Below are 15,157 nucleotides of genomic sequence, written 5' to 3'. Positions count from 1 at the left end.
GAAATTTCAGAATCATGGAAACTTTGTATACGAAAGGTGTTTGAAATATGCTCTACGCTTATGTTTTATTGTCAGCGTTCTTTCAGTATCAAAGGAGCTATTGTGTTTTGAAATAGGTAAGTATAGTTCACGTTGGTATTCAAGATTTCCTTTAAATGAAATACTACAAAAATTGTAAAACGAGAACGTATATTGTTAGCACAGTAACTTGAATGAAAAACATAAAATAAATAATGAATAAAAGTAGAAAATAAAAATATACAATAATTAAAAATACCTACATGTTCCGAGTAATTACAGAAAAATAAATAAAAGCAAGCTTTGGTTGTTCCACTGTTAAAATATTATTTTGTTATCCATTACATATACAATACAAGTTCTGTATACTTATTTTATTTGTTGCATCGAACGAGAATACGAAATACATATCAAATTTAATATCGAAACTAGCAGAATACTACATCAAAATGTAGGTTTCTCATAAACTCCAATATTCGAAATTTGATATTCTCTTTTCCATAATAATTCCCTTATGCTAAGTATATAGGTACTGCTACAAATGACGTTGGCAATATAAAGCCAGTGACATAAATACAGGCGTTCATTCGCATTTCAATCCTCTTGAGCTGAAGTTCTCTTCTTAATTAGTATTCACTTGCATTCGTCATCTCATACTTTGCATACCGATTACCTAACACTAATTCCTAGTTTGCAAGCCTGTTCTACGATGTACATACTTCACCTGTGAATCATCAGGAACTTCGACATCATACTCTCAACTGCGTTATAATAGTCTTCATTATGAAGAAATGTGTTACTTAACAGTCATCCCGTAACATTCAATTCAGTGACACGGCATACTATTAGAATCATTCGAAACGATAGATAATAAATGCTAAAGGCAAATATTCTGTATTTATTATTGGAAAAAGAGCCGTATGCGAAACAAACGAAAATTTCTAGAATTGTTAATCTGAGATTTCGGATTTAAGCCGTGTACAATAGTTCTTTTATTCCAACGTTTCATCGGTGTTGCAGCTAACTTCATCAGGGTTGACATTTTTATCAATTAAAAACTGTACAGTTATTGCATTAAACGAAATCTTTTTATTCCGTCTATATTTGATTAATGCACGAACCACACAAAGCCACATTCTTTTTTAGTAATTAGTTGATTAAAAATTGTATCACATATGAATATTATAGTATGTTTGATGCGCATAAAATATCATTTCTCTAAAGTTTCTTCTAATCATTAATAAACAACGTAATAAAATTAATCGTTGCATAAATATATAAATCTACAATCTATATCATACTATGCATCAAAATACATAGCCTAAAGTCCTGATTAATTACTAAAAGAATCACCCTTTTCTCCATTAATTTTCTACTGAAACAGACTTCTCTCTTTGACTCTAAATATCCATTAACTTTCTTCTCCAACTCGAAACGCTGTGTAAGCTGCTCGAGTTCATCATACTCTATCCTCTACACTTAATACCAATGATGAGTCGCACGTGCAATCAAAGGAATACCGTCCAATAATAGCAGCGCCTAAATAAACGCAGTCGATCGGCGTGCAATCGAAACGATGATCGTTGTCGAGATGACAGCGAGCGCGAATAACGACAGTTTTCACGACAAATCGCATTTCCTCTCCTACCATTCCCTGCTACTCCCTTCTTCAACCCCCACCTAACTCTTTCGGTCTTCGGTTGACAAAGAACGAGAAGTAGAAAGGGACGGAACAAAAGGGTGAAGAGAAAAAAGGAACGCAGTTGTTCTCGACTCTCACGGTAACGAGACGACGAGACTTTCGCCTCTTTGATTCCGGAGACAACGAAACAACTCTCGCGCCGATTGCGAATCGATGAAAGTGCATCCCCTTTCGTTTCTCTAATTTCAATCGAATGCCACGCGAAAGAACAGATCCTAGTGACGAGAGAACGAGTTCAGTGCTTCCTCTGAGGTGCGATTGCTCGCTAACTCTCAATATAGACGAAGAAATTAGACTCAGCAGCGAGCAGGCAATTAATTTGATCGTCAAATTTCGAAGCGGAAGATGAAGTTTAATTAGAATGGATAGCGTTTGATGTTTATGAAAATTAAGTTGTTCTTGGCTTGAAAATTTTGATTTCATGCCTGGATCTCGTGTAGTTAGGAAATATCGAGGTCGACTGTTAAAATTGTACGAAGTCTGTGATTCTCACGCAATAGAAATTTTCTAAAAATCGTAAAACTTATTCAATCGATTTATAACAGGTGAAAATTTAAACAAATAAATATAGAAATAAAGCAGATAAGTAATTTATGACAAAGAAAACTCCGCAGCTCAGTTACGTGACACCTTGTAGCAGTTCCAATATTTAAATTGTCTTTATTGGAAGAGGAAGCAAGATATAGGTTCCATATTCAAAGGTTACCTATTCAATAATGAAAAAGTTTACTACTAGGAATATTGATATCACTGTGAATTTATAGCACGTTTCGATGATTTGAATGGTGGAGCTACTTGTTTAAATCTTAATGTATTAAACAAGATATAAATGGCAGCTATCATTTTCTGTTTAAACTACAACATTTTCTAAATCACTTTTATTAATCGATATGAAATAGAGTTTTTCTATTCTTTGGAAACAAAAGAAAAAAACACTTTCCTTTCGAAATTAACGAATTAGGTTCCGTTAGATACCGATGGTAGAGCACATTTTCACGAACCACCAAGTCCATCGAAATGAACGAAATTTGTATTCGTACACGGGCACAGTCCATATATCGTCCGTATGGATATTATAAAATCGCGATGCAGCTCGGTCCAGCGTGAAATCGTTTAATAAACGACGTCGACCCTCCGGTGTATCGATGAATTTCGAGGGAAAGCCGCGCGCAATTTTTCACCATGACGAGAGAGCAACAAGCCGAAGTTTCGCGTGTTGCAAATTCCCGGTCCGTTTCGTAAACATTCGAAATTTATCGGGGCGAGGATTTTTCCCCATTCCCCTCGCCGCGTTTTCGGCAAACGCAAAGTCGCGGTTCCAACCCCATCAAACCCTCTGGCTTTTCTCTGCTCTAGCTAAATATTTTCTCCTCCCAAGGCAAATATTTCCGGTGAAGCAATGCACGACTCGTTTTAACCTTTTTGTGATCGAATAAACCGGCCAAACCGAAAATACTTCGACTTCCTCTTTTATCGTTGTCCCTGCTATCTTCAAAGGACTTTTATATTTTCTAGAATATTTAAAGTTAAGACTGCCAAATCTACCAAAATGGCAAATTATAGAGATTTTCTTTTTCGCTATTACTGAAATTACTTTACAACTTTTTACGATTATACTGAAATTTCCTACGTCTGATAAAATTAACATTGACTCCTATTCATATAGAGATGTAATTGCGCGGAGTTGTTTGTTTTTATAATATCATTCCAATTATAATTATTCATGTATAGAATATTTAAATTAGACTTAAATAGGTTTTGGCAAAAATTATTAGAATTATAAAACGAATTGTTTATATCTAAAACTTATATATCTATTGGGTATTACTGCAATCACAATAATTTAGCTTTATGATATTTAGGGATAAATCCACGATCTAGTTATAAGATACACTGAATGATAATAAAAATATATGATAATTAAAAGGTTAAAGTTTGAATTCTAGATATGAAATTGGAAGATTAATGGATAGTCAAAGATGACCAAGATCCTTTCTTCGCCGCTCAGGCTGGCAAGTAAGTCGGTGCGCCGCTCAGGCTGGCAAATAAGTAGGTGCGGTTTTTGTCAATACCGACTAATTCGCATTCCTTAGTTGCCAAACCAATAAAGTGTACATAAAATACATAAAGACGTACGGAGATACGTAAAGATTCCTTAATACGTCGAGTATACTCGTCGTGCATTTGCTGGACGAAAGGAATATCTGTTTAGGAACCAATTTATTATCCATTTAGCAAAGATCATGAAAATATGAATTTTTTGGGCTGGCAAATAAGTCAGTGCACCGCTCAGGCTGGCAGGAGCCTTTCGATTCAATTAGCCCCTAAAGAAAGGAATCTTTAGTGACCCGGATATCTCAATTAATAAAACAACCTACCACGAACGAACAAACGAGTTCCAACTCGAAGCGAATCTGTTTTTCCGACCACATTCATCGAAACACACCACTCGGCCCATCCCGCCCTTAATATGATCCTCAGTTACCCTTAATTTCGATTCTTATGCATACTGCTCCATGTACCTTTCCAATCAGAGAAAAAAAATTCACGAACGATTCAACCTATAGAAAACTCTGCATTACGACGAACAATAAGCCTCGACCATCCTATCCTATCCTATCCTATCCAACCATACTATCGAACACGTTCTTCCTTTTTCTTTTCTTCTTCTTTCGATCGAATTGCGAATAGAAGTGAAAATCTTGCGATATTCAATTTTTAATCGCTTCGATGATAGTCTAATTTGAGCAAATTTTCCGTATGAGCGAGAGTTTATTTCATCTTGCAGCGAAACTTTAGTTTATTTGGGGAGGAAATTATCTTTGTGGAAGTAATATTATTATTGGATTGTTATTACAAATAAATCGACCCAGTAATCCAAACAACCCAGTATTAATAAGAATAAATCAATTTCAACTGGTTTAGTTTTAATTTTTATAAATGTAAATATGGTATATAATATATTGTGATTTAAGATCATTAATTTACATTTGATTGTAATTTAGATTACGAAATAACAGAATTAAGCCACTAAATATGAAATGAAAATAAATTATCGCACTTTTAATCTGTAATTTAACGAAAATTACTATTTTGGTACAAAATATTCCCTACTATTTTCAAATATTACGAGACCGTATTTCACAAACAGGGCACGTCGAAGTACCCTCGTTAATTACCGTATCGCAACCGATATTAATTCTGACCTAATTACTTTAACATAAACAAATGCGTGCAAATTTAAGCTTGGTAAACAGTGCTTGAAACCGAACGAATTACGCATTTCGATATAAAAATAAAAGACGGTGATACTAACCTATCGAAATTACTTAATTAGTGTGATAAAGTTTCCTTCACCGAAAGACAAATAAGAATTTTTATATTCTTCATTTGTGTATGTAACAAAATTATATCGAAGTAATTAACTGTAAATGAAGAGCAAATTATGGAAACCAATACTTTTATTTTATTTTACATTTAATAAATATTTTATTTCTCTATCATATAATATAGGTCACCAATACATATAATACAGCTTATATACAATATACAACATGGAAGTACAAGTACAAAATTTATGTACTCATACATTTAGATAATCTTGTAAAATTTTTTATATCTTTTATGGGATCTATCCTCTTACCTTATTTGTATTATAATATTAATGTATCCTATTAACGTATATATCATATTAGCTATACATTACACAAGCAATCCGCTTATAGCAATTAATAGTTTCTATTTCCTCTGTGACGCATGCACTCTCGCTATTAGGTATAGGAATTTACATTGACATAATTTTCACGAGTCCTTGGCTAATTATAATTATCATGTTCATACAAACATGTGTTCCAATGTGTCTAAAAGGTATGATGTCACTACCAACGTTCCCATGTCTAGGACATGTGCTTGCTAATAAATCTTACTAATATGTCTACCACTCCTAGATGGAAGATCACCCTCCCTTTACTTCCCCTTCATTTTTCCTGTTCTCCACCTCTATGCTCCCTTTTATTACAACGTCAAACTCCCATTACAATAAGAAGACTGCAAACCTTTCTCTTTCACAAGTAAAGAAAAATTCCAAGAGTTAACCCTTTCATATTTATCATCCTATTAACAAAATAAAAGTACAAGATATCCTATCCATAGTGTTGCATAAAGAGACATTATTAATAAACAGAGCCTTACTAATAAATCCGCTAGCCCTGAACCAAAGATCAATCCTTTCTTTTTCTCTCATTCTTTCTATTCTTGCTCCAATAATTCCCTTTTCATCATTAACTCCTTAACCTACAACTACGGGTATAGCCCGTAGTACGATGATCGGGCCAAATATAATATATAATATAATATATAATAGTTTGTTTACGTTTTCGGCCCAAAATTCTCGAACGTAAATCGTGGGTTAAGGAGTTAAACTTCCATCAAATTGCAAAAACAGTAACCCTTTTTCTCACACAAACGAGTAAAGTTGTCGAAAGGTTGGAGAATAAAAATTTTTATTACGATCGCGTTCGAAATTCGTTTAGACTACAGAGAAAAGACGTGCTGCAGTCTTGTTTCGGGTTTGTCGTGTCGCCTAAATGGACAAACGACTATGGGTCGGATACAAATGCATACGAGGGTTCGTGAACGGAATACTGCAGAAGCTTCTTCTCGCTTTGAGCAACCACGGATCCTTTTGAACGGTGAAGGTGGAACGAAAACAAAGGCGGTAGAGACGAGCTTATTCGGAAAGGAACTATTTAGACTAGAGCGCGTCTTTGCGGTGGTAACCTTGAAACGCTAAAGTAAAGCGGAAGTCGGCGCGTCTACAGTTTCCATCAAGCCGAAATTTGGCCAAGCTCTTTTAAACCAAGCCGCATCCCGTTGATAGACGCCATTTTGTGTGTACCGCCAACTGGTCCAACGATCTTGCGTCGAATTACATCGTTTGAATTAGACTGGTGGTGTTGCTCGGCAACTTCATGAGCCTCTAAACAACTTCCGGTTCACTCGATACCACATCTCAATCCTTCTATGAATACTCGATGTTTCGTTTCGATTCACGAGTCGAATATACACATATGGTATTTGCGTAGCGTAAATATACGTGGAGGATGTGATTTAATGTTTAAAATACTGAAGGTTTAATAGGGAGATTTTATGAAGGAGTTTGCTATTACAGTGCTATGAATTGGATACGAAGCTAGGCCAGAATATCTAGGTAAACGTGGTGAAGACGATAGTCAAAAAAAGAATAGCAAGGGTAAGATGCGGCAACTTCGAGAGACCGAATAGATTTTTGTTAGAGGAAGATAAAAAGAGGTGAGAATTATGTAATGATAGGGAAGGAAAGTTGAAACACCGTGTAACGAAGTGCAAGAGAATGGAGAAGTTGAGAGGTAATATGAAAGGAATTGTAGAAGGAAAATATTGTGAATAGGCAGTCAACTGGATTCGCACCTTAGAGAAAAAGGAAAATGAAAGTGCAAAACTAAATCAAAGCTATGAATAAGTAGCATATATGTAGGTTTATTAATAACTTATAAGTGTCGCTCTATAATTCATAAATATGTACGTGAAGATTTGTATGGATGAACAATTAAGACATATAATTCGAGACAGCAAAAGCCGAAATTAATAAATATTATTATTATTATTATTATTATTATTATTATTATTATTATTATTAGAATGTTGCAACATATCAGAAGATAGAGAATCGTATGAGATTTGAAACAAGCTACAGAGAATTATTGCATGAGGATTGATAAAATTGGAGAACATTATTTTATAGAGAAATACATAACAATTTCATAGTAGATGTTCATAAAGAAAATAACCTTATGAAGATGATGGGATAGAAATTTAAAAATATTTTAGCCAACTTTTTTTTCCACCAAAAATGATGAGATTAAGATATACAATTTTGAAATCCAATTACTATTTTATAAATATACCTACTATTTATTCTACTACATGATCGAGATCGTTTTAGTGTATTTAGTTTAAAAAGAAAAACAGAATAAACTGAGCTTAAAATGTCTTTCATATCGTTAATTCTGAAACTTGCTAATTATGAGAAATGAACTTCTGTATAAAAATTTTTTCGAATTATTCAAGAATAAGTATAATTTATTCTACTTTAGAAAAACGGGCTGGCAATTTTCTGAATGTCCAAGTTCTCCAAAATCGAACAAAAAAGCCATGGTTATGTCTACGCGAACAACGCGAGGATTATTTAAAAGGATCGATGGTCCAGGTGAAAAGCTTTTTTATCCCCGTTCAAAATCGAAACGACGGGGGAAAAAATCACGAAAGTGCATTCAGCCCGAGGATAACGTCGCTTTCATCGTAACCTGATAAACGGCGCACTCACTTCTAACTCGATCTTCAAAAACTAAAAGCAGAGAGAACCACTCGACCGATGGTTGACAGAGACTGAAGCACTTGAGAAACATTCGTTTCCATTAACGTATTCCGACGCATCACGGTGTCGTCCTACAGACGATAGTTATACATTTCTAGGTATTGAAACGTATATCGTTGCGAATTTTCGTCGTGTAACAATATTCCGTGTAAAGAATATTGGATTAATCATTTCGCGCCTAAATTTGAATAGGAAGCCATCTTTTCTTTTTCTTTTCGCGCGTTTTATGGACCGTCTTGCACAATTATTTAATTCTAACAATATCAGTGAGTTGACAAGTTAAAAATTATAGATTATGAATTCTTTTATACTTTTACAATTTTACAAAAATGAATATATATATATATACATATGGAATTTGAATAAATAAAATAAAAATAGATAGTCGAGTAGAATGTGATAACTTGTAATTTGTACGATTTACTTTTAAATAGAGAAATCCCTATGCAAAAGAGTTAATTAATAATGATAACCTATAACTTGTCATTTTGTTAATAATATTTATAAAATTGTATAAGAGAATCATGATCGAGATATGTTATCGAACGTAGTATCGATATAATATTGGTTGCTGAATTCACACATAAGCCACTTAGTTCTTTTTACAATATATGCCCTGCCATGTTCCGCGAAAACGTTTTCAATAACCTATCAGTTTTATCGTTTCAATTTTACCACCTGACGAGTAAGCGTTAGTCAACGATCTCGTAACGATATTATCGCGTGCACATTTTTTAATACTAGAACTATATATCACCGTAATCATAACAATCAATTCTTAATTTTTTCATATAATTATTCTAGATTTGCAGCAGTAGGTTTTTGAAAATGCATAGCTTTTATTTTGACATCGTTGTTACAAGTGTTGTACGTTACTCGTCGATAGTTCTAATGTTAACCGTGTCACGAGAACCTTCTTAGCCCAGTAACTTTCGGTTCGATAAAAACCTCGCGCCAGTAAGTATCGACAAAAATATAAATTGTAATTAGATGTACACATACCTTATTTGTGCGATCGACGAACAGTCACTCCATGATCTGTCTAGCCACGATGAATGCCGGCCTTAAGGATCCCCCTCTCGTCCAGTGATACAGAAAACACAAGCACTCTAAACCGGCAGTACGAACGACGCAGGCAAAGTCAAACGTCACTCCGATTTCGCACAGAGAGAACATGAACATACGGCTTGACGTCCGCGCGTGCACTGACTTCTGTTCGGTCGCGTCAGGCCGCAGTCCATCCACCTTGGACGAGTGTAGACTCGTCGCACGGTTGCCATGACGATGGGTCAACAGCACGCGTTGCGCGCGCAACGAAGACAGTTTCACACCGCGCTGCACGCTCGCGACAAGGATCAACGCGTTCTCATCGTACGTGTTCCGCGTTTAAGTCCAAAATTGTAACACGCGCGCGTGGGAAATTAATAACGACGCCTGTTAACTCACGGGATACGCGAGATCGTGTCCGAAGCGCTCTGTTGTTGCTGAAGTGGCGTGGCGATCAGAGACGATCGACACGCGGACAAAAGTGAAACACGATATCTAGAACGCGGAAATTAATAACAAGTGACGGAGTATATACTACGTCATTCGAATGATTGTACGGAAAACTGACACGCGATCGATGATTATTTTAACACGTTCAATACCACGTTAACCACGTTAGTCTTGTAGTATCTAGTAGTATGTAGTATCTTATAGTATCTTGTAGTATCTATGATGAACTTTCTATTCGAGACATTTTCGGTTAAAGCAAATAACAGTGAGTAGTATTGTCGGCACACACGTGGTTTAATCTGGAAATCGCAAAATTGTGGTGTTCAACGTGTTAAGCCTGTTATGATAGGGTCGCTGTAGATGCACGTTCTGGCGAATACGTCAATCAAATATATCGAATATGAATACGTCAATCAAATATATCGAATACAAATACGTCAATCAAATACATATATGAATATATATGTAATACATAATGTATACATATGTGATGTGATATGTGTGACATGTGTAATATATGTATATAATATAATCCAATATAAATGTATATATATAGATATATAATGTATGTGTTATATGATATATATATATATACGTAATCATCTCGATAAAAAGCAACATTAATTTTGTCTAAATCATCTGTATGATTTTAGTAGTAACAAAAATAAAAAATCTATGATCCATACGATGTAATCATAGCCTTATAGAAGCTCAGACACGATCAATAATAAACATAGAGATGTGTATCAACATAGGACGCGTGAGCGAACTAAAAATGTAATATAGGAATAAAAACAAAACGTTACAGAGGCCCCTTGCTACTAACGTATGCACAATCGTAAATATATACATAAGTGTATTACCGATCAGCGAACGGCGTCGATGTGTATACCTCATTAGACAAGGATAGAAGGGGCTTCTACGCACGTTCTCTTTGTGTCTATATCGAATTCAGTTACACGGTAAGAAATAACTTGCTGCGTATTATCTTTATATCTTTATGATAATAACATTAATATTGAAATATTAATATTGAAATTGAAGGTTGGCGAATATTGAAAAATCGATCCGGGTATTAATACTATGCTTATGTACTGTACGGTGAGTGGAGAATATTGACAATATATTGACCGTGTGCGATTAAAGTCAGATATTTTGAATAAATATTTACAACATCGATACGAAGAATGATTTCGGAACACGATGAACACTGGTCGTTATTTACACTATTCTTTAACACTACTTAATAATGAAAAAGTTAATCCACTCGAGATAAACACCACGCATCCATTACAAACGGAATTCTAAATCGGCCAATTAGAGGACAGAACGCGAAAGCCAATCATGGATCGTGTTTCGTGTTGTGACGTACCGTATTATTACCTATATGCTTTCACCAATGATGTTATTGTTTCAACGTCTCCTATTGGTCAGTTTAAATATTGCCACAAAAGTATCGAATCAGATTAAGAATAATACACACATATCGTCAATTGGAATTGACCAATATTAATAATCGTGTGCTCTTAAAAATAATAATTTTATAGAATAAATAAAAATATCGAGGTTACATGTCGCATGTATAATATCGCGTTTAAATTTCAATCGTAATTCGCGGGTATCGAAAATGATAGTATAGTGCAGTTAGTGTCACGAGTTCGCGAGTCGCGAGTACATACAATAGAGACGGTGGGTGGATGATGGTGATCTAATCTTCTTTGCTTCGACAGTTTCTGAACGGAGTGACATGATTACCATAGACGTGTAAAAAGTTAATAACGATCGTGGTGAAAAGGAGCATCGAACCCTGGTACGATCGTCGAACAAGCTGATGCTGCAAGAAACATCTCGTGGATAGGTATACGTACGGTTCCCGACGAACGCGGCAGGTTTTCTGTAATCAGCATGTTCCGGCGACCGACTCTCTTCCCTAACCTTCCTTTCGCACACGCCACCAGATTCGCAAGTAACGCTAACACGTGGTGAGATGAGTTATAAGGTAAGGAGCAAAGTTCACCCGTTAGAAATTTAATCTTTAAATGAGATTTCTCGTCACATCGCTGAGAAATGATTTTTCGTCTATATTGCGCAGGATGCATTTCGTCATTCGAAATCAACCTAACGAACGTTTCATGTTTCGTGATCTATCTTCATGTTTTTAGAGATGATGAAATTTTTTTTTAATTATTTCAACTGTTTTTCATTTTGTGAAGTTGCATGCATTAAATGGTAATTACCAATATAATTAATATGTATATTGTGCGAAGTTAAGAAGCAATGTTTACGTAATATGATGCATGCCCTGCTTTATCAAATTCTAAATTTAACTTAACGAATGTGCATCGCAACTTGAAACATTTCCATGTTCTTAGCTAGAGATGAACAACTTTTTCTAAATTACTTTAACTTTATTCTATTTTACAAAGTTTTTCTCATATTAATTTACATCGCTCGAAAAAAAATTCGTCGAATTTTTATATCGTTTTAATGATTTTTTAACGTAAATAGCTTAACATTAATTCTGTTGGAAATAATGAGTTGCATCGATTATTGTATTGAAAATTAGATGATTCCATTTAAGAAATCGTATTTCTACGTATCATCTACATATCGCTTCCATTTACAAGAAAACTAATTTCACCAGCCTATACATTCCTTAAAACTATTCAATTGTTGCCTAAACTATTATGTAGCGTAGCGAGTATTTTATTAATGATTCGTACTGATAGATTAAAATTGGTCACCTTCTATGCATAGAGCAACGCGAAAGCCGTTTTGAGTGTCGCAATTAACCGATGATGAAGTAACTTCACCTTTAGAAGTGTGTATTTATATTTATTATCCTCTTGAGGGGAGTTAAGCTTCCATGCAAGTTGTCCTGTTCCTGCTCTTTATATTGACCCTTCTTCGTCTGAAATTAACATTTCTACGAGCACATGGTATCTACCAGGTGCACATGGGTTCTGGATATTATATTAATTAAATCTTGTTATTAGTATTTATGGACGTGATCCATGGCTAGCTATGACCTGCTATGAATTTGCAGCTAATTAAAAGTTCGATTTTTTACTGATTAAATATATAGTACAGGAATTTTGAACGCGGTATAAAAGCAGTGTGATTAAATTTTATTATCATGCAAACACTTTAGAAGCCAAATATTTCTTCATTCGAAATGTGGCAAGTATTAGGTATGTGTTTATTTCTGTTTTAAATATACGTTTATACTTTTGAAGATAATATGAGGGTAAAGTATATTAACGTTAATATTAATTAACGACGGGCCTACACTCGCGAGCTTTAATATTTATTAAACCTGAATGTGCATTAACGTTAATGCGTGTAATCGCTCGGTAGCTAACACGTCAGGGCTGCTTTGACAATATTTGAAATTCCCGCCTCTTCCGTTATTACGTCATAAATTACATCATCTTAGAAACAAGCATTAATAATATGTAATCCCAAACGCTGTACATTCTCGTTCAACATCCAATCGATGTTCCTTCTTGATTAACATTAAATTTATTATTAATTTAGATTTTCAGTATATAAAATAGGCGCCATTTTTTCCGATAAAAGAACGAGGTATTCTAAAATCTAGTGTGACACCGACACAAGTATAATCAAATACGTGAACAATGGGTTGGAGGGGACTCAAAGAGCGCATTTTTTACGAGCCTGTCGAAAGATACACTTGGACCGCAGCGCATCATGACGACGAGATGAAAAGTGGTCCGAACATTTTACTGATTTTCACGGGCTACATAGTGCAAGCGTGTCGTTACGTACCGCCAATCTCGCATTTTTTCCTTTTTTCCTTTTTTTTTTTCTCGTTTTGTCCATTCGAAACGCGCTCGCACATACCTATACACACGGACGTGAGGTTATGTGTCATGCAGGCGAAAAGAGATCGTAAATTTGAAGAACGCGTAACCGGATACCAGTCAATGAATACCTCAAGCCATGGATATAGGCATGGTGGAGTATTCTAATAAAAGGAAAATTATTTTTAATCGCGTGCCAACATGTAATCCGTTTTGTTGCGTAAAATTCGCCGTATTAACGAGACCATGGCTCGGAAATTATACCCGCCCACGTATCAGCGGGCATTAAATTTTAATTGCGCCGTTGAATCGCGAATTTTTCCCGACTCGGTCGTTCGTTCATTCGAAATTCAAAGGGGAGAAAAATCGTAAAAAGGTGCGGTGAGGAGGCGATGCTAGAGGATCGTCGGTAGAAGAAGACAAAGAGGAAAAATAAAAAGAGTAACCGAGGGAAAGCTCATAGGTAGCCGGCGGGGAAATTTACATTTTTAAATTGCATTTATTGCGAGCCGGAGTATAGCGGAGAGCGGAGTACTTCGAGAGCGCTTACCGTGAATTAAAGCTGACAATTCATCGATGGCTCGCCGCTCTTTTGAATAAACTACGTTTCACGTGGCCGAGCTTTGCATCCGGATTTACCTGTTATCCGTTTAATTGATTATTTCTAGGGAGTTTTTTTTAATGAAATCTCGTGTACCAAGCTGATTATAGTAGGATCACATAGTAGGATGTTTGCACGAGTTCTGAGAAATTGGAGTAGCGTCGTTATAATTGATTTGTATTGAGCATTTAATTACAAACATAGAATGTTAGACCGAGCATTGGATTACTTTAAGAAGCTTCTGCAATTTTTGTGGTATCTAATTTTGATATATCGTTCATATTATATAACCTTCATTCTTTATTGTAAACGCCACGTATAACGTACAGTTACAGATACGTAAATATATTTAATAACACATTCAAATTATTTTCCTTTTTTTATTATTACGTTCCAACTGTAGAATTAAAGAGAAACTTCTTTTACATCAGGTTACTAGAATATTTTATAATTCGTGATATTTCGCTATTCCAGTGGTATTAAAGTAACCAGAGATGACTCTAATATGCGCTACTTTCGTTTCCTCGCCAAGGAGGCTGGATTTCGCGTCGGTAATATCTAGGAAAGGTCGAAGGTAGCAAAAGCGTATGCAAATGTTGTGCGAGGCAGTACATAAAAGCCGGCTTTGAATGGGTTTTGTGTTACTTTTGTCATACTCGTATTTCGATAAACCAGCCCCCGCGCGTGAGCGTGCTTCCGTTACGCGCAAATATGTGTTTCCATAGCTCGCGATACGTTTCCCTCTGATTTAACTGGATTTATAAGCCCTCGTTCTCTCGTATATCACATTGATACACGGGAAGAAAAATGTATAAGCACTCTTTGCAAAAATAGAAAAGGACGCTCTGCGTGGAAAAATTTATTATTATCTTCAAATAATTTATCGTGTTTCGCCTTTCAACGCCGTCAATCATAATACCAGGAACCAACGATATATACAGATACGTGTATGACATACAGGATAAAATTAAATTTACATTAATGTTAATTGTTATCAATAATTAAACGATTATGCGATGCAACATTAAATTACGGCATAAATATTACAATCCTGCGCCGTTTTCACCAAATTTTATACTCGATACAAATTACTTAACATT

General features: G+C 35.2%; 1 protein-coding gene and 1 long non-coding RNA gene across 4 annotated transcripts in view; one reads left to right on the top strand and one right to left on the bottom strand.

Annotated features, from left to right (window-relative positions):
* LOC117235430 (protein rhomboid-like) overlaps nt 1-11,132 on the bottom strand; it is a 164,044-nt gene extending 152,912 nt beyond the window's left edge. The window contains exons 1-2 of one of the 3 annotated variants that reach the window (XM_033497442.1): nt 10,728-11,132; nt 9,138-9,677 (exon numbers count right to left, since the gene is read on the bottom strand). The gene's annotated coding sequence lies outside the window, so the exon portion shown is untranslated. Of the gene's footprint in view, nt 1-9,137; nt 9,678-10,495; nt 10,606-10,727 lie in introns of those variants that run through there. The other 2 variants (XM_033497443.1, XM_033497441.1) reach the window with 2 other exon arrangements.
* LOC117235432 lies at nt 10,499-11,739 on the top strand. Its single transcript, XR_004493669.1, has 3 exons — nt 10,499-10,594; nt 10,677-10,733; nt 11,363-11,739. It is a non-coding gene; the product is annotated as an uncharacterized LOC117235432 (long non-coding RNA).
* Nucleotides 11,740-15,157: the final 3,418 nt, after the last annotated feature.

The sequence above is a fragment of the Bombus vosnesenskii genome, unplaced genomic scaffold, assembly GCF_011952255.1.
Source record: "Bombus vosnesenskii isolate JDL3184/JDL3185 unplaced genomic scaffold, Bvos_JDL3184-5_v1.1 scf7180000013316, whole genome shotgun sequence".
Taxonomy (NCBI): domain Eukaryota; kingdom Metazoa; phylum Arthropoda; class Insecta; order Hymenoptera; family Apidae; genus Bombus; species Bombus vosnesenskii.
This window is presented reverse-complemented; position numbering and strand designations above follow the sequence as displayed.